Raw genomic sequence first — 19112 nt, forward strand, 5'->3', positions numbered from 1 at the left:
GCGATACGCTTGTGTCTTACTTACAGTTGCCACATCCAGTTCGTCTGGGAAGTGGACCGGTGTGATATCCATAACGCATGAAAGTATTCACAAAAATCCTCTCCAAACACCAAATGAATAAGTCTAGTTATAAAGTGGCTTCACCATGCAACACGTTGTTGTTTTGTTGTTGTTGTTGTTGCTGCTGCTGCTGCTGCTGTTGTTGTTGTTCTTTTAAAGAGTGCTATAACTCAACCTGTATGCTCTGCTGGTGGATCTATACCATACTACTATTGCTGCTACTGAGTAGGGGCAGCCCTACTATTGGGCAAAGCGAGACAGCTGCCTCAGGCGGCAGACTCTGAAGAATTGGGAGTGACTGTGAGAAGTTGAAGAATAGAGCTCTGTGCCACACAGCTTGCCCTGAACCTCTTAAGCCAGCCTACAGTGAAGGACACTGTCTCATCACCAGTATTGAAATGAGGTTCAACAGCCTGTCTGGATCAGCTTCTGTCCATGGAAGGGCATGGATATAGAACAGCATAGATGAGTTCAGTAGCCACCCAAGATTTGTTTACATGAACAATCATTTTTAGTTAATAAGTGCTTAACTGACTCAAGCCTCTGATTTGTTTACACATTCAAGAGATGATCAAGATGCTGAAGTGAGATGAAAAGAGAAACAAAGGAAAAACCCCTGGCAAACTTGGGTCCTAAGTGACCACAATGTACACAATTAGCAGGATTGTTATCTCTGGTATGCAGAAGTGAGCAGAATTTCCCCTCAAGATACACAATGACCTTTGAATGATCTGAGTTCCTGGGGAAGTAAGTAGGACCTGCTCTACTCCTTATCCATCTAGACTGGGTCCTTGATTCAAGACGGTAATCTTTCATATTGAAACCCTCTTGTTTGTCAACCATTCTTTCGGTTTTTACAGTTGTATTGTATTGAATTGCCTTAAAGCAATTCACTAAGCCCAACATTTTAATGAACTGAGAATCAAAGGATTTGAGGCATTATGAAAGAGCAGCAAATGGTTAGGTTTTTTTGTTTGTTTGTTTGTTTGTTTGTTTGTTTGTTTTTAAAGATTATTTCTGACAAGGAGAAGGAAAGCTACTTGTGCAATTTTCTGCCTCAGGAACAGGTACCAAAATCACTTGGTTTGCCTTTGGTTAATTTCCACTTTGCCTCAGGCAGCAGAATGTTTTGGGCCTACCCTAATCAGGAATTAAAATGGTGTGAGATGTAACAGTACACCACATTTACCTAAAGCAGTGTTTTTATTTCCAAATGAATCCTCTCAACCATTAACACATTATGCTGCTGTAGTTTCCCCAGTTAATTTCCAAGCATGCTTCAGTTTCATAATATATAAAGAAAAGCAAATGGAGGGCAAGTGGATGACTGAAACACTGCTTGGAGTAGATCCTGCTACTTGCTGTAGGAACTGCTTACAAGCCCTGTCTAAATGGGCTGTACACTTTAAACAGAATGAGATGGGAATTGGGTGGCAAAATCGAGAGATGGTACTGTAATATTCCAGAGAGCAGGTGGAGGAATCACATTGTTCAAAACTTCTTCCTTTAAGAAGAAAACTAGCACAGCAGGGAATGGCCTAGGCTGCATTCTTCATCCTTATCATGCTAGGTTTTTACTTGCAGTGAGTGAATAGTTGCTTTTGCTTGGTGCAATCTGCTATATTACCTGATTCCACTTCATATAAGCCAGGCTTTAAGGCAGGGATGGACAACCAATGGCCCTGAAGATGTTGTTGAACTACAACTCCCATAAGCCTCAGCTAGCAAAGTCTGATGGTGGGAGATGTATTAGAGCAATATTTGGAGCCTGCAGGTTCTCTTTAGTTCTTTCTCTGTGCTGGATGTAATTCTGTAATGAAAGTGCATTCAATAGCCAATTTCCTGCTAGCTGATAAGTACACTGAATATGTGGGGTGTTGGTGCCAGGCAACATCTCCTCTTGCTTGTTGCTACTGCCTTCACCACAATTTGAGCACTCAGATGGCCATTTTGCTGGTTTAGAGAACAAGGTTTATGTATAGTTTATGGGCTTCTAAACAGGCATTGTGTCAGCAAAATGACATTACACACAACTTTCCAGGTATGCTGAATGCACACATACCAAGTCTGGAGAATATTCAGAGATTTCATCATATATAAACAGCTGAAAAGGCCATGCTGGCAATACACACGGGGCTTTCTTGCACAAATGAACTTAATTGCACTTCTCTTACCCCTGCTCCCCTAGGACATACAGACCAAATTATTTTTTTCATCAGGGAATTACAGAAATTTACAGCAGAACCAGTGCTGAACAATGCCCGATGACTCTTTATTTCCTGCTCTACAAACTGATGATGCATCTCTCCCTTGAATCCTGGAATGCGATGGCAAACAGGGAGGGGAAGCAGAGGGAGCAGCATAAGATCTCTTTGCTTTTGCATCCTTGCAGGGCCTCCACATTCCCATGGAGATGCTTGAGCCTCTTTTCAATGTTCAGCTTTTTTTTCTGAGGCAGACTCTGGACTTCATGCAGCACAGGGATGGTGCCAGACTTTGAGAGTGTAGGGCAACTGCCAAGGCCTATACCCCAGTAAGATACTGACTACTAATTTCTAAAGCCTCCTAGACCTCCTCATACTACTGCTGGTTGTTGCTGCTGGTTCAGCTGCCCTTGCTGAGCAAGTGAGTTGGGAGAGGACTTGGGAGAAGGAGCAGTAAGCACCACATGCCTTGCCTTCTTCATCTGGAAGATGGTGCATATTAAGAAGAGTTTGGATTTGATATCCCGCTTTATCACTACCCGAAGGAGTCTAAAAGCGGCTAACATTCTCCTTTTCCCTTCCTCCCCCACAACAAACATTCTGTGAGGTGAGTGGGGCTGAGAGACTTCAAAGAAGTGTGACTGGCCCAAGGTCACCCAGCAGCTGCATGTGGAGGAGCGGAGACAAGAACCCGGTTCCCCAGATTATGAGTCTATTGCTCTTAACCACTACACCACACTGGCACCACATTAAGCAGAGAGGACAGGCAAGGGAATAGGAGCAGCAAGCAGGGCTGGGGCCAGACTTCTGTGGGTCCTTGGTAAGGTGCGGCTGATAGGTCCTCACCCAGCACCAGCCTGAATTCCTGCATGGTGCTGCTGTGTGATGTCACCACCAATTCCTCCAGTCATTCTGCTTACCCTGGGACATGTTTGCTGGGGAGGCAGCTGCTATGTTCTGTTGCTGCTGGCACTTCTGAATTAAAGTCAAGTCAGTGTTTGGCTCTGATTTGCAGTGGCTGTCCACCGTGTAGATTACCCAACTCAACATTGATGGTATCATAGAATTATAGAGTTGGAAGGGACCCTGCAATGCAGCTGTCCCATACAGGGATTGAACCTGCAACCTTGGCATTATCAGCATCATCCTCTAACCAACTGACCTCATTTAGGATAATCTAATGATGGGTGGCTGCCATGAATCAGAGCCAAAGGGAAGCTTGTATCCCATGCTGCTGCCTGTCTGGGCTGGAAAGTAAAATAAGGGGTGAGGCTGGACGCAGCAAGCAGCAGTAGTGCTGCTCAGAGCCCTAGCAGGGGCACCCGGCACTGAACATTGGTCCTTAATGATCAGAAGGTTTGGGTTGTTAATGGCTCATTCTAAGCCCCCAGCCCTTGGCAAGTGCCCAACTATGCTGACCTCTGATGCTGGACCAAGTGGTAACAGCAGCGAGGAAGTATGTGTAATCAGGCAAGAGGGACCACTGAGAGCTTCTTGTCTACAGAGCCAACACTGATGAAGAATTTCAATTTAACAATTTAAAAACACAAATACACTTCTCATAGTCCAATATACCTTCTTATTCCCGTGATTTTCAGCTGGTACGTCTCTGACACACATACACAAAATTTTAGTATTGGTCTCCAGATGTATAACATATGTGTCATACTATCAAATTTCTTTTACTCCAGTTCATGAGATCATCCCATTCCTCCTACATAACTTCCAAATCTGTCTCTGCATTAACAATGCCGGCAAACTTGGTGTTAACTGCAAATTTCATCAACTGACTTCTACTTCCTTTCCCCTGGTCACTCATGGAAAAACAACAAGCACAACCCTGCTTGAAACAGACCCAAGGCCTAATCCCTGAGCACCTTCAGTGGTTATTTTCCCCTAACTTTATAGTTTGCTTTTTTACAGCAATACATTTTATCTATTTAACAAAGCATCCTGTTTAGTCATTGACTTTCTCATCTCACTTGCCTTATGCAGAACTTCACAGATGCTCTGTGTGCATAGGGCTTTCTATGATGAACACTTTCCATTTAATTCAGTTGAGGCTTCTTTCAAACAACCTGTATATTGAGCATTTGTCCTGATTCGTTTGCACAAAATATGGTGTATTTTCCTGTCCTGGGGTTATTTGTTGTTTGTAATCAGGGGTTTTGCACAAGAGCACCAAATCCACTTTTAATTGAATCACATCCACAAATAGTAACAATCTGTAAGTGGCCTGAAGTTGTAACTCAGTTCTTAGTTATGTCCAAAAGGATGTCTGCGTGGAGCTGCTGCCTCTGTTTTTAATGGGAAAACTCCTGTTCACAGGATCTCTGTGGCCAAACCAGAATGTTCATCCTTGAAAAGCAACAGCATCATCAGTCACGCCAGTAATAATTTCCTATGTAGCAATCAAGGACATTCAAGTACTTTGGATTAAATAAAATTAATGCAAATAGGTTATTTAATTAATGCAGGTTAATGCAAATAGAATAGGTCTACTGAAACCTCTGTTTCCAGGAAAAAAATCAAATTAAGTAAAAGGTTAATGCTATGAAAGAACACTTTCACAGCTTTGGTTGAAGCAAATGTGCTAATCAGAGAGAGTTGTGTTTCAAGGTCTAAGGGAACTTATTTATAAACTTGATTTTGTTTTTAAAAGCCAAATGTTAATGTACCCAGTGTATTTGGAAGAATTACCGTACATTTATCTAGCCATGGAGGAAGCTAGTTAGATAACCTGTAGTTATTCATAGTGTCTGTACAGGCACATACGTGGTCTGCACAGCGACAACAGTTGCCATTTAATGTGAGTAACTGACCTTGGGGTCCATCGCTTTGTTACTAGAGCAACAGAGCTGATGCTTCTTTGCTGTGGCTGAATCTCATGTCGCTCTAAACAGAATGACTGAAATCCCAGGGCACTACAGAGAACACAATCTCCCAATTCAGACCCTTCAGGCAAAATGCATGTACTGTACACAGAAATAATTCTAGGAGCAGGGTGTAGGCAAGGTCTATGACTTGTAACTACAGGTTGGTGACTTGTCTATTTGCAGTCTTTATATGACTGAAACACTCCCCCCCCCCGCTCCCAATTACATGGTGCTGAAGAGAAGAATTGAGAAACAATGGTAGTCTGTGCCTGAATTGTGCAGAATTGTAAATTTCAGAACTTCAAATTCCTTTACTTTTCCTGTGAAGCTGCAGTCCTACGCACACCTTTCTGGATTAAGCCACACTGAATAGTGTGGGACTTATTTCTGAGTAAATATGCTCTAGGACTGCACTGCAACTTTGTAGTGTAAAGGAAATATTTAAATCTCCCAAGCAGTCTGATCCTAGGGTTTGGTGATAGAGTCACTGTGCTGATGGGTTTGTTCTTGGAGTTGTTGTGGTTGTTTTTATTATTATTATTAATTTATTATTTATACCCCACTCAGCCACTCTGGGCGGCTTCCAACAAAATACTAAAATACAGTAATCCATCAAACATTAAAAGCTTTCCTAAACAGGGCTGCCTTCAGATGTCTTCTAAAAGTCTGGTAGTTGTTCTCTTTGACATCTGGTGGGAGGACGTTCCACAGGGTGGGCACCACCACCGAGAAGGCCCTCTGCCTGGTTCTCTGTAGCTTGGCTTCTCGCAGTGAGGGAACCGCCAGAAGGCCCTCGGCGCTGGACCTGCTCTGAAGTGACGCTGTGATAATTGTGGTAATAGATGCACAACACAGCAAGGCTGTAAAGTGTGCAGCATCCCTCCAAACTATTTATGTGTCATTCGTGGTTTTGTATGAGCCCACTGGAGCTACAGAAGCCAGCTTCAATTGATGGTTGGTACCTCCAGCACAAATATAGCCCTGGTAGACGGATGTCAGGGGTTCAGGAGCAGAGTCACTGGAGAGGGAAGAAACAGAGAGCGAGGGGGAGGAGTCGGAAGGAAATGTCAGCGGCGACAGTAGTCCAAGATCTCTGAGTCTCTCCAGTGACTCGGAGGATTCACAGAAAGGGGCCCCCATGGTCAGGGCAAGGGGAGTGCCCAGGGGGACACCTCGGGAAGAAGGGGACTCAGAGAGTAGCAGCTGGAAATCCGGACCAGCGTCCCCCCCAGAGAGCAGTAGGGGGGAGGAGTCTAAGGCATCGGGATCAGGGAGCGCGCAGGCAGAGGGAGAACGTGAGGCAGGAGTGGCCACACCCTCGTCAGGGAGCGAGGAAACGGTCATCCGGAAAGTAAAACGCGCGCGCGCGCCAAGTTCAAATGTACAGGAGGGCGGCAAGGTGGGCAGCCCGGGTAAGGAGCCAGGTCCTAAAGCCCGCCGAAGAGAGGGGGAGGAGTCAGAGGGGTCTAGCTCCGCGTCGGAAGAGTCCAGGAGGAATGAGACCCCGGGGGGTAGTAAGACCCAGAGGAAGAGAGAAAGAAGGAAGAGGTGGAGTAAGATTAGAGTCTTGAACTGGTGCACGGGGGGTGGAGATCCAGACAGAGCTTCGCCGGTCTAAAGTCCAGACGTAGGGCTGGGACGCTGAGACTTGTAAATGGAGACTATTCTTCAATAAAGACTTTGATACTGTACTATCGGCTAGCGTTGGTCCTTGGTGAGCTGGGACCCGGAGCCAGCCCTGACAGTAAGCTCTGTCTCAAATTTTAAAGTTTTGGCACCAAGAACCTCGCCACGTGAGTCGGCGCAGCGAGGACAGAGGAGGGGTGCTTACAGAGCTCACAAAACTCAGGCAAGATGACGACGGAAGAGAAGATAAAAGCCCTGCAAGAAGCGGTGACACAACTCAGCACTGAGGTAATTGCATCCAGGAAGAGAGAGGAGGAGATGGTTACCTCCTGCCGGGATCTCCAGGCCAGGTTGGACGTGCTTTCCAAAGAGGGGCAAACGGGAGCCAAGGCAGAAGGCATAGGTTTGGGGAGAAGGGGAGGAAGCCTTGTATCGCATTTCGACGGGAGTTTGCAGCAGTACCCCAACTTCAGAGCAGACCTGCTGTTTGCGCTGGATTTACTTGACAAAGACTTTAGAGATGAGAGAGAGAGAGTGGGGTTTATCTTGTCCCATTTGCATGGGGAAGCCAAAACGTGGCTGCGGAATCTATGGAGGGACAATGATCCAGCGCTCCAAGATGCGAAGGCTTTTATTAAAGCAATGGACTCATGCTTTTTATCAAAGGTAGACGTCGATATTGCCAGGAGGGACATACATGGACTTAAACAAGGCAAAGCCAGCGTGCGGCAGTACCATACTCGATTTTTCGGACTGGTTCATGCCCTGGGGTGGGAAAAAGATTCTGCGCCAGTCAGAGACCTCTTTTGGGAGGGGTTGAATGCAGATGTAAAAGCGGAGATTGGAAGAGGGGAGAGACCAAGGAGCACCCAGCAGGTAGTCCAGAGGGCTCTGGAGATCGGGGTGCATCTGGAAGAACGTCCTTGCAACAGGGAAGAAGGGCGTTGGGGAAGGGCACCAGCCAGAGCACCTCCCTTCTTTCCCAGAGAAGCAGCGCGTGCGCACTCCACACCCTCGCAGGGAGGGGGAGAAGAGCCGATGGAGATAGGAGGTGCCAGGGCTCAGTCAGCTAACAGAGCCCTAACACCGGGAGCAGCCAAAACGAAGCCTCCTAGAGGGAACAGGAAGTGCTACATCTGCGACAGTGCTCAACACATGGCGAAAGAGTGTCCCCAGAGGCTCCACAAGCACACTGCAGCCTCCGCAACAGTCGCTGAAGCAGCTCAATTGAAAACGCAGCAACAGTTAAACGACGGAGTCTGGCTGGAGGAAGAGGCACTGGGGTCCAGTCAGACAAGTCAATGAAACAATCCCCAGCACTTTTGCAACCCACAGACCCCCTCCCACCCAGACCAGTGGTGCAGCTCACAGCGTCTCTCCAACTGCCCAATGGACGCACTCTGGAGGTGCCGATCACCATTGACTCCGGCAGCAACGCTGACTTTATAGGACTGGAATTCATTCAGCAGCACAATATACCACTGCTACCAGCCACGCTGCCCCTGAACGTTGTCACGGTGGATGGCAGAGACTTGTTAGGGGGGCAGGTGGTGCAACAAACGCAACCAATGGTGATGCGGATTGGAAATCACCGAGAAGTCATCAGCTTTAATGTCACACACCTGTCGGACACGCCTGTAGTCCTCGGCATGAGTTGGCTGCACAGGCACAGCCCAGCATTGGCGTGGTACCAACGCCAACTGACCTTCGGCTCCTCCTATTGCGCGGAACATTGCATCCTTCCTAGCCCGGAAGAAGGAGGGGACGACCCGCAGCTACAATTAGGCACGCTGCAAGCAGTGCCTCGCAAGTATGCAGCGTTTTTGGAGGTTTTCTGCGAGAAGGAAGCGGACAAGCTGCCCCCCCACAGGCCCTATGACTGCAAGATTGACCTCCTGCCAGGAGCGACGCTGCCAGCCGGGAAACTGTATTCCATGTCTGAGGATGAGCTGCAGGAGCTCAAGGAGTTCATAGACCTCAACTTGAAGCGCGGTTTCATCCGGGAGTCGAAGGCAGCGGGGGGCAGTCCTGTATTCTTTGTGAAGAAGAGGGACACGCCCCAAAAAAGACTTGTGGTAGACTTCAGAATTTTAAATTCCAGAACCAAGCCCGCGGCCTTTCCCATGCCCAAGATAGATGACCTGCTGGCGACGGCGAGGAAAGGACGCGTTTTTACAAAGTTGGATCTGCGAGGGGCGTACAACCTGATTCGCATACGGGAAGGAGACGAGTGGAAGACTGCCATGTTCACGCCCCTGGGCACATATGAATACAGAGTTATGCCCTTCGGTTTACAAAATGGCGCCCACTGTTTTCAAGCTTTCATGCATCACGTCCTGGCGGGTCTCCTCTACAAGACATGCGTCTGCTTCTTGGACGACATCCTGATATTCTCAGAATCTGAGGAGGCCCACGAAGGTGACGTCAAGGAAGTTCTGCAGAGACTGCAGGAGCATCGGCTGTATGCCAAGCTGGAGAAGTGCCAGTTCGACAGGACGGAGGTGGATTTCCTGGGCTACAAGCTGTCGGACAAGGGGCTTGCCATGGACAGCGCCAAGGTTCGCGCAGTGTTGGACTGGAAGAGCCCGCGCAATCGGAAGGAGGTCCAGCGGTTTGTGGGGTTCGCCAACTTTTACCGCAAGTTCATCAAGGGGTTCGCGATGCAGACGGCGGCCATTACTGACACGCTCAGCTCTAAGAAGAAGAAGTTCATCTGGACGGAGCAAGCGGAGCAGTCCTTTCAGAACCTTAAGCGTCTCTTCTCGTCCGAAGGGCAGCTACTGCATGTGAATCCCAGCAAACCGATGAGGGTTGAAACAGACGCCTCAGACAGAGCCGTGGGCGCCGTACTGTTGCAGGAGGACCCGCATGGGGACTGGAGACCGTGTGCCTTCTACTCTAGGAAGCTCAGCAAGTCGGAGCAGAACTACACCATCTGGGACAGGGAGTTGCTGGCCATTCATGCAGCATTCAAGGCGTGGCGACACTTCCTCGTCGGGGCCAAGCACACCGTGCAGGTCCGCACGGATCATAAGAACCTGGAGTACTGGCGCACGGCAAGATTCCTAAACCAGCGGCACATCAGATGGGCGGAATTTTTCGCGGATTTCGACTTCAGGATAGAATACATCCCAGGCGACAACAACATCATGGCGGATGCACTGTCCAGGAAGCCGCAATACCTCGAAGAGGCGGCACCAGCAGCGGCCAAGCACATTTTCGCTCCGAAAGCGTGGGCGTGCGCTGCAGCAACCGTGGACTTGGAGGCGGTCCGTCGAGCACTGCAGAGGGACCCCTTTGCACAAGCCAAGATGGAGGAGGTGCACAAGGGCACGGTGAAGGACGACGAGTTCCAAGTACGAGACGGATTGCTCATCCGCAGAGGGGCCCTCTACGTACCGGGAGACGACCTCCGGGCGAAAGTACTGCAGCAGTTACACGACGCACCCACCGCCGGGCACTTTGGCAAGGAGAAGACGGCAGAACTCGTTGCCAGAGATTTTTGGTGGCCCAAGATGCGGGGGGAAGTCGCGGAGTACGTCTCGAGGTGCGACACCTGCCAAAGGGCCAAGTCAGTCCACAAACCTCCGGCGGGACTGCTCGAACCGCTGCAGACTCCGAGCGAACCGTGGGAGAGGGTGGCCCTGGACTTTGTCACGGATTTACCCAGCTCAAGGGGTAAAACGGCAGTGCTAGTGGTGGTGGACATGTTCACTAAAATGGCCCACTTCATTCCGTGCGCGAAGGTCGCCACGGCAGAACAGACCGCCAAACTGTTCATAGACCACGTCTTCAGAGTGCATGGACTGCCACGGTCTATCTTGTCCGACAGGGGGCGCCAGTTCATTTCGAGCTTCTGGCAGAAGCTGATGGGTTTCCTGAACCTCAAGATCAACCTAGCGTCGGCGAGACACCCGCAGACCAATGGACAAGCGGAACGCGTCAACGCCGTCATGCAGCAGTACCTGAGATGCTACGCAAATCAACAGCCGACGACATGGGTGGACTACCTGCCGCTCGCTGAGTTCGCTTACAACAACACGAAGCACGTGTCCACAGGGGTGACGCCGTTCTTCGCCAACAACGGGAGGCATCCCAGAACCTTCCCGGGATTAGAGAGACTGGGGGAGGGGGAGCCACAGGCAGCGGAAGTCTTGGCGGCGGAATTGCAGGAAGTCCACGAGCAGCTTAGGAGGCAGTTAGAGCTGGCAAAGCACGCATACAAACTGCAGGCTGACAAGCACAGGAGGGTTGGTGAAGACATACAGGTGGGAGACTGGGTGTGGTTAGCGGCCCACGCAGTGCCGACCAGATCCTTAGCTAAGAAGAAACTCGGACATAAGCAGCTAGGACCTTACCTAGTTGAGGCACAGATCAATCCGGTGGCCTTCCGGTTGACACTTCCGGAAGGATCCAGAATGCACCCAGTATTCCATAGGTCGGTGCTCACGCCCTACAAAGCACCTCACCGATTTCAGGCGCAGGGCACGGCACCAGACCAGTATAAGGAGATCCCCCCAAGGAGGGAGTCGCCAAGAAGGGAACCCATCAACCAGGTCACAGAGATTTTGGACTCGAGATGGGGGGAAGAGGGAGTAGAATATTTTCTCGCAAGGGAAGGTACCCCGGCCAGCGCCAACAGTTGGGTGCCGGACTATGCCCTGGACGAGCCTCTCCTCAAAGAGGAGTTTCATGCCTTGTTCCCACACAGGCCCATGCCAGCCGAGTATTTCGACGACTGGCTTTTCACACCCACGCTTTCTACCAGCACGTTCCAGGGATTCACCTCGGACGAAGAACCACCCTTAGACACACGTTCACCGGAGGGCTCGCCCTCGGGGTTTGCCTCAGACCGCTCGTTTTGGTGGGACAATCGAGGAGAGGAGAGGTGGCTGAGGGGCCCTTGGCAGGCAACGGACCCAGAGGGGAACGAGGGTGAGAGGGACATGGACGTGATGGGGGAGGACGTTGGGTTCGAGCATGGCGGCACGGAGATGGAAGCAGAGGAGAACGAGGTCGGCGAAGACATGGAGGACGAGCCGGATTTCTCTAACTGGATGCACGCCACGGGGGACGAACTGTATCCACCATTCACCCCCACAACGACGGAGCACCCAGCACCCCCGCCGGAGGAAGGGGAGGGGGGAAGGGGGGGCTTCGAGGGGGGGATGGATGTCAGGGGTTCAGGAGCAGAGTCACTGGAGAGGGAAGAAACAGAGAGCGAGGGGGAGGAGTCGGAAGGAAATGTCAGCGGCGACAGTAGTCCAAGATCTCTGAGTCTCTCCAGTGACTCGGAGGATTCACAGAAAGGGGCCCCCATGGTCAGGGCAAGGGGAGTGCCCAGGGGGACACCTCGGGAAGAAGGGGACTCAGAGAGTAGCAGCTGGAAATCCGGACCAGCGTCCCCCCCAGAGAGCAGTAGGGGGGAGGAGTCTAAGGCATCGGGATCAGGGAGCGCGCAGGCAGAGGGAGAACGTGAGGCAGGAGTGGCCACACCCTCGTCAGGGAGCGAGGAAACGGTCATCCGGAAAGTAAAACGCGCGCGCGCGCCAAGTTCAAATGTACAGGAGGGCGGCAAGGTGGGCAGCCCGGGTAAGGAGCCAGGTCCTAAAGCCCGCCGAAGAGAGGGGGAGGAGTCAGAGGGGTCTAGCTCCGCGTCGGAAGAGTCCAGGAGGAATGAGACCCCGGGGGGTAGTAAGACCCAGAGGAAGAGAGAAAGAAGGAAGAGGTGGAGTAAGATTAGAGTCTTGAACTGGTGCACGGGGGGTGGAGATCCAGACAGAGCTTCGCCGGTCTAAAGTCCAGACGTAGGGCTGGGACGCTGAGACTTGTAAATGGAGACTATTCTTCAATAAAGACTTTGATACTGTACTATCGGCTAGCGTTGGTCCTTGGTGAGCTGGGACCCGGAGCCAGCCCTGACAACAATGATTTAAAAGAAGCATATATTTTTAATATAGACAAATGTTGAAAGCAACAACTCCCAGAGCACCAGTCCTGTGGGTTAGTGGAGACCCACTGCATCTCTATGTGTGTGTCATTTTGTAAATTGCCAGACTGCAAAATAAACTATTTCAGGCACAGATGAAAATTCCAGTGCTAACTCCTTGTGGTTGCTATTGAAAATCTTGAAGGGTCTCCCCCTGGGTCAAGATGCACACAGATGAGTATAACCAGGCCTTGTGCTCTGCACTGAAGCCCTTAAGCCTTTAAAAAGTTTGTGTAACCCTGAGCAGAATGCAGACAAGTCAGATACACACCTGGAGTTTGGTGATTTGGGACAGGAAGACTGACAATACCAATGCAGTGATATAAAACAGAACTCAAGACGGTTCAGCTGGAGACACAGCTTGGCAGGGAACCAAACTGTCTGCAAAACCAATAGCTTTTAAATGTAATTAACATCACAAAATGTTTAAGATCTGGAGAGCTCCCAGAGCACACTGCTTTAAAGGCCTACAAACTTTCTGACAGCAAATGCAAACTAGATATGGGGAAATGAATATCTCCTTGGCCATGATCCTATAAACATGTATATGCATATGCTTAACATTAAGTACCCAGCACAATTCCTTTTGGGATCAGCTCACATGCAAGAAATTAAAGAAATACACAAGTATTTGGAAGATGATAGCTTTGATACAGAATTTCCTTTTGTTTTCGTTTGATCACGAGACAGGATCCAGAATCAGGAATGACAAAGCAGCGTCAGCCTGTTAGTTAAAAGCCTAGAAGCTGCCAGTTCGTTTCATCAAAAGATGCAGATTTCAGAGATGGAGTACAAAGGAAATAGGTCTTAGGCTTTAGATGTCTTTAAAGTTTACTACAATGTCTTCAAAATGTGGCACACCACAGGGCTGTATATTCAAAATATTTTTTATTGTTATTTCTAACCAGCCCCTATATGAGAAACTGGTGCAACTGCTGGAAAATACATTGATCATGTTTTAGATAGCGGAATGCCACTTTTGTTCCCTGAGGGTCCATTGTGGGTAGTAGAAACGCTTGGTCTTCACTTGGTGCCTGCCACTTTAAGAGCTCTGAGCCAACCTCTGTTCCTGTCCACCCAAACTCATATCCTACTCACTTTAGGGCAAATATTTTGACTCGTTATAGGAGGGGAATGAAGGGGCTAGCAGAGCAATGGTATGTGAGTCACAGCAACTGCAATGTCCATTGGTGCCCCAATGATTTTTAAAGGGCAGGACCAGGATGAGCCCCCAAACAAATGTTGGAAAACAGCAATACAGCTTTCCTCCAAAGCGAATCAGTTAAAGAGCTCTGCTGTGGGGAAAATGGGCCTTTCTGGGGAGAGCTAGATGAATACTTACAGACAATGGGAAACTCTCACAGTCTTAAAAAAAACAAAAAAAAAACCCAAAAGAACTTAAAATTAGTTCATAAAATGTTCTGCATCTGTCTAGCTTGTCATCGGCACCATCTAATAAGTGCTCGTGATGATGCTTCTACGATCACATCACACACCACACTTGTCACATTTGTCACTCTAGCTAAGGGGGAAATTACACATTTCCAAAATAAACATTTTGTAATTTTGAGTGTTGCAAATGTTTTCTTGCAACTGGAGTGCTTTGTGGAGAAAAATGCATTTGAATCCCTCATCGTTAAAAGCAGTAATATGGAACAGGCGAGCATCCCAGGGCTGTTGGTCCAGGCAAATCTGTGCCGGCACAACGGCAAGAAAAGCTAGACAACAGAGAATGGCAATCATTGCCACCATCTGCTCAGTCTGGAACAAACCTCGCACATAGTACCCCCCCCCCCGCCCTGAAAGGTTCTTCTTTTCAGTTGCTACCATTATCAAGGAGGCAGCAGTGAGAGGGTAACTTTGGAGATTCAGCAGCATTTCCCCATCATATAATAGAACCAATTATCCTTTTTTAGGCTGCAAAAGGACCACCACTACACAAAGGAGAAAAACTATCCACTGAGCTATTTCTTAAAAAACAAAAAACGCTGAAAGACAAAAAGCTTTTGAAATGAACTTAAAAATAAACTGTCATCCTGAACTGCCGAGACAGAATAATGCTTTGCAAATGTTTGTATTTGGCTCAAGATACTTGTTTGTTAAATTTCAAGTCAGATGAGATTTGAAGCAGCTGGAAGATCCAAGCCTGTGGTGGGACTGGCCCTTCTCAAATCAAAGCTTTCAGCACCTCTGAGGCCTCCTGGGGCCCACAGAACTACTTGCTGGTAGATCAAAGGGAGAGACACAGGCCTGCAACCAGGGCTGGAGAGCACAATATCCCTGTAGACTTGGCAGCTGTTCCGTTATGGGAGAGGTTGACCTGAATCTTCCTATCCTTTACCACCAGCCGAAGCTTTCCCTCTGATTCCAAAGGAAACTGTGCAGCAGAAATGATTTAAACAGCCCCTTTTGTCATGACCGTGACAGGAAACTGGGGACATCCCTCATTGAACAATTCTACACTAGAAGTCCCTTGGGGTGGGGTGGGGTGAGCTTTCCCCTTCTTCTTCTTCTTCAGCAGCTGTACTTCATGTTTATAATTTCTGTGACTGGTGCTTGGGTGGGGGAGAATAGAGCCAGAGTTATTCTAGGCCGCAACTAATAACAGACTATAGGTTCTGCTTTCTATTTCCATTTCTTCACCCTATGATTCTGTAGCATGGGAGATCTGTCCCATGGAACCAGTCAAAGAATTTGAAATAGTACTTCATAGGCCAATTGTGTGCAGACTATTTGTCTACTTGCCACTTGGAAAGCGTCTAACACCATAATGAAGAACACATTACGTATGGAATCAAAAGACAGGAACTACAAATCTTGAGATACATCTGTGCATTTGGGAGAGGGGTTCTTTTAGGGGCTGGATGCACATCTCTGCCGATATCCACCATACGCGAAGCTTTGGGCCAGGGTGATCCCCTGTCTTCATAACTCCTCAGAGTAGTGTTAGAAATGCTAGTTAGTTTATTAGGCTCAGGGCTTGCTGATGATCCGTTAATGTTTCATCAAAGGGAATTAAGGGCAGGAGATATTCTCGTGATCACTGGAAAACTAGCTTTCGGAATGTAATCCATGTACTGGTAAAATCCCTCTATGATGCATTCTGTGTGGGGCCACCTCTGTTCAGGAATTAAAGTTGGTACAAAACACAGCAGCTAGAACATTGACGAGGATCAGGTACAGGGAATATATATTTGTCAGTCTTAACTGCAATTTATCGTGGTCTATTTCTGAGTACGATACTGTGTTCAGGTTCTAAGCTTTAAAGCTCCAAATACGGTATACTGCGACCTGTAGGGGTTGCCTTTTTCCATATAAGAAGTGTGGGATGAAAATAAGATTCATGACACATGTGTGGATAATTTTTTTAAAAAAATCAGCTGGACGCTGGATTCAAAATGTGGGACTTTGCACACTCTCCGGCAGGTGACAGCCCCCAGCAAAGTTTAAACCAGTCTTAGAGTTAAGCAGCAGTACAGCATGGAAATAAAGGTTGTTAAATCCCTTTTGTTAAATCCCTTTTAGTTTGCTTGCAACTCTTGCGCATTTCTCTATGCTTCTGGCAATGAGCAGACCACACCTTGCTAAGTTTAAAATGATTTACTTACAAAATTGAAAGGTCTGAGTCATGTGTTATTCCATGCAGCAGCAAGGAGAACACAGAATACTCTTGGGTTACAAAATACAGAAAGTTATATTCAGGTATGCAGTCTGAACTCAGGCACGTCCTTTCTGGTCAATTACATGGTGTGAAGTGAATGAAGAAACAAAAGAAAAGCAGCTTCACTTCCTCCCTCATCAGAAGTGAGGGTGTGTGATCTAACTGAGTCTAGCATTACAACTCTGTGGTCTTAACCCCTTCATGCATTAACAAGCACTCTTGCATAGTTATGTTTCACTGCAATTTCCCCACAAGAAGAGCTCTGCTAGATCAGGCCAAAGGTGGATCTATTCCAACATCCTGTTCTCATAGCAGCCAACTAGATGTCACTGAAAAACCCACAAGCAGACCATGAATGCAGTAATATGAGCACACCTGGGTGTGTGAATATCTTTCTCAAAGACATTTCTCTGGGTCACACTGCTGACACATCAAGGTACAGACCAGGTAAGCTGGAGCGGCTGCAGTCAAAAGTTGTGTAGTCAAAAGCTTGTGCAACTTGTGAGCTAGCCCATCAGACACCCAGCTTGCCAATGACTCCATATGCTTTGTTTTTGCTGCCTACTTAGACTGCAAAATTGGGGGGTTGCCAAGCCTCAGCTGCCCCCTCAAAGCACAGCTAATAAGTTTGATGGGACACAAGTTGCACATGCCTGTATGAAGCCCTTAATAAAGTCTGCCTGTGCTGTTCTTCCAAGCATCCCAGCTACCCTAAGAAGTCCCCAGCCAGATAAATCTTTTCTGGGACTCCTCTGGCTATTGAAATTGTAGTAATCTGCTTTCTCCTGCTAGCAGACTCTCTCCTGGGGGTGGGGAGGCCACAGAGCAAATACATTACGTCATACATGCATTTTTCCCATTTTCTCCTGCAATTTAAGCTGGCATTTTGCTCGCTCTAATTCAAATGCTCATCTAAGGATGTCATTTGCAGAAAGGATTTGCTCTTTGCTTAGCTGGCATTAAGCCAATGTGGATTTCATATTAAGATTCAGATGTGACACTTGGGTAGAGCCTGCCACGGCAATGAAGTGAAGCCTTTTGATGTCACCCGCAAATCTCTATAAAGGATTTGACACCTTGTTCTGCAACTCTGTAAAGGAAATTTCCATCAGGGCACCACAAAGATATATGCTCAGCAAGAAATCATGAAAAAAACAAGAGGAAAGGCTGATGGTGGGGGGAGGACACCCAAAATTCCTACATAAAATATTTGCCATTTTTACATAAAACTGAGATGAAAGCTTATTAGAATCTGCACCTTCCACTGAAATGCAGTGTGTGAAAAGAATAGTCTTACACCAGCAAAAATTGGTTGAATAAGAATCTCTCTGCCTCATTGCCTCTACAGCTGGCAATGGGAAAGTAGGTGCTATCCTTGAAGAGTTATTGTCCCCTTTGTTTTTTCCCCCAGGCAGAGTACTATTAGAAGCATTGAGAGGCAGCCATGCCTGAAACGTCATTTGCTAAGCACGCAAAAAATGAGAAGAAATAAGTTTGTTTGTTTAAAGCATTTTTATTATGCTTTTCTGCTGGAAAGGCTTACAAATCGATTTTTAAAATGAGACAATCCCTGCATTTAGATTTACAGTCTGAAAGACATAACACAAAAGGAAAAAGGGATGGGGAGGGTGAAGGGGGAAAACAAACTCAGGTACCAGTTCTTAAAAGTTACAGTTTTGATAACAACTGGTAGCATGGAAAAAGTTTGGGATATTGGACAGGATGGTTATTGCTCCGTGCCAGATGTGGGAGAAATAGAGCTGAAGGCAGATGGTCTCTTAAAAGAGCTGATAGAGCAGCCTTGCTTCCATTCTCTTCCTCTACTGCAGCCTGATGGAATGGCTGCTGCTAGGTTACAGTTGAGGCAGGCAAGGCAGTTGGTCTGTTAGCAGAGTTGATGGTGAGAGTTAACCATCACAGTCTGTTATGTTATCTCTCCCATGTCATCAATGATATGATGTGCAAAGAGTTTTCTAATGGACACTTAGGCACTCACACTGCAAACTCATTTATCATATTCATAAAGTCAGTCACAGTTCCAGATTCTATTTGAAAAATTGATCTCTGAAGCTTTGATTAATTTCCTTACTGGTAGCACATGCTGGCAGAGCACTGATGGGAGTTGTAGTCCAACAACATCTGAAGGTTGGTGACGGCTGGTTTACAGGATTAAACTGCAACTTGCTTATTAATATAATATAATTTTGCACAATTCTTATTTAAGAGAATTGTGGAAGCTCTAACAACAAAATTAGGGCTACTTAGAACTTAGAGTGGTGGTGGGTGCAGATGCCCTGTTTTCAGTAAATTAAGTTAATTTGTGTTTCCCGGTCTTCTCTGTCATTCAATTTCAGTTTAAAACATCATCCAGGGATCAAATGACTCCTTAATAAAGTGCAGTGCAGAAGCATCAAAATCGTCTGACTTGGTATAAGGCAGCTTCCTATATTCCTATGATCAAAGCACACAAATTGTCTGGAGGAAATAGACTATAGACAGGCACAGAAAGACCCTCTGTTGAAGTCACCCCCTGCTTATCCAAGCATGTGATCTCAGCTGGGTCCTCCTGAGTTGGTTCTAGCCTCCAGTGTTCCAAAATTATCCAGTATGAAAAGTTAATAGTGAAAGCTCAGCTCCTTCCTAGTTGTACATAAAGTTCCTTAGAACTTAGCAACTGCAGGTAGGGCTGGAAGGTA

General features: G+C 47.6%; 1 long non-coding RNA gene across 1 annotated transcript in view; it reads left to right on the plus strand.

Annotated features, from left to right (window-relative positions):
- The first annotated feature begins 223 nt into the window (after positions 1-223).
- LOC310676634 overlaps positions 224-19112 on the plus strand; it is a 44541-nt gene continuing 25652 nt past the window's right edge. Inside the window, exons 1-2 of the long non-coding RNA XR_014510654.1 lie at positions 224-463; positions 626-696. This is a non-coding gene — a long non-coding RNA (uncharacterized lncRNA). The remainder of the gene's footprint in view (positions 464-625; positions 697-19112) is intronic.

The sequence above is a fragment of the Podarcis tiliguerta genome (assembly GCF_965153285.1).
Source record: "Podarcis tiliguerta genome assembly, chromosome: 4".
NCBI classification, from domain to species: Eukaryota; Metazoa; Chordata; class Lepidosauria; order Squamata; family Lacertidae; genus Podarcis; species Podarcis tiliguerta.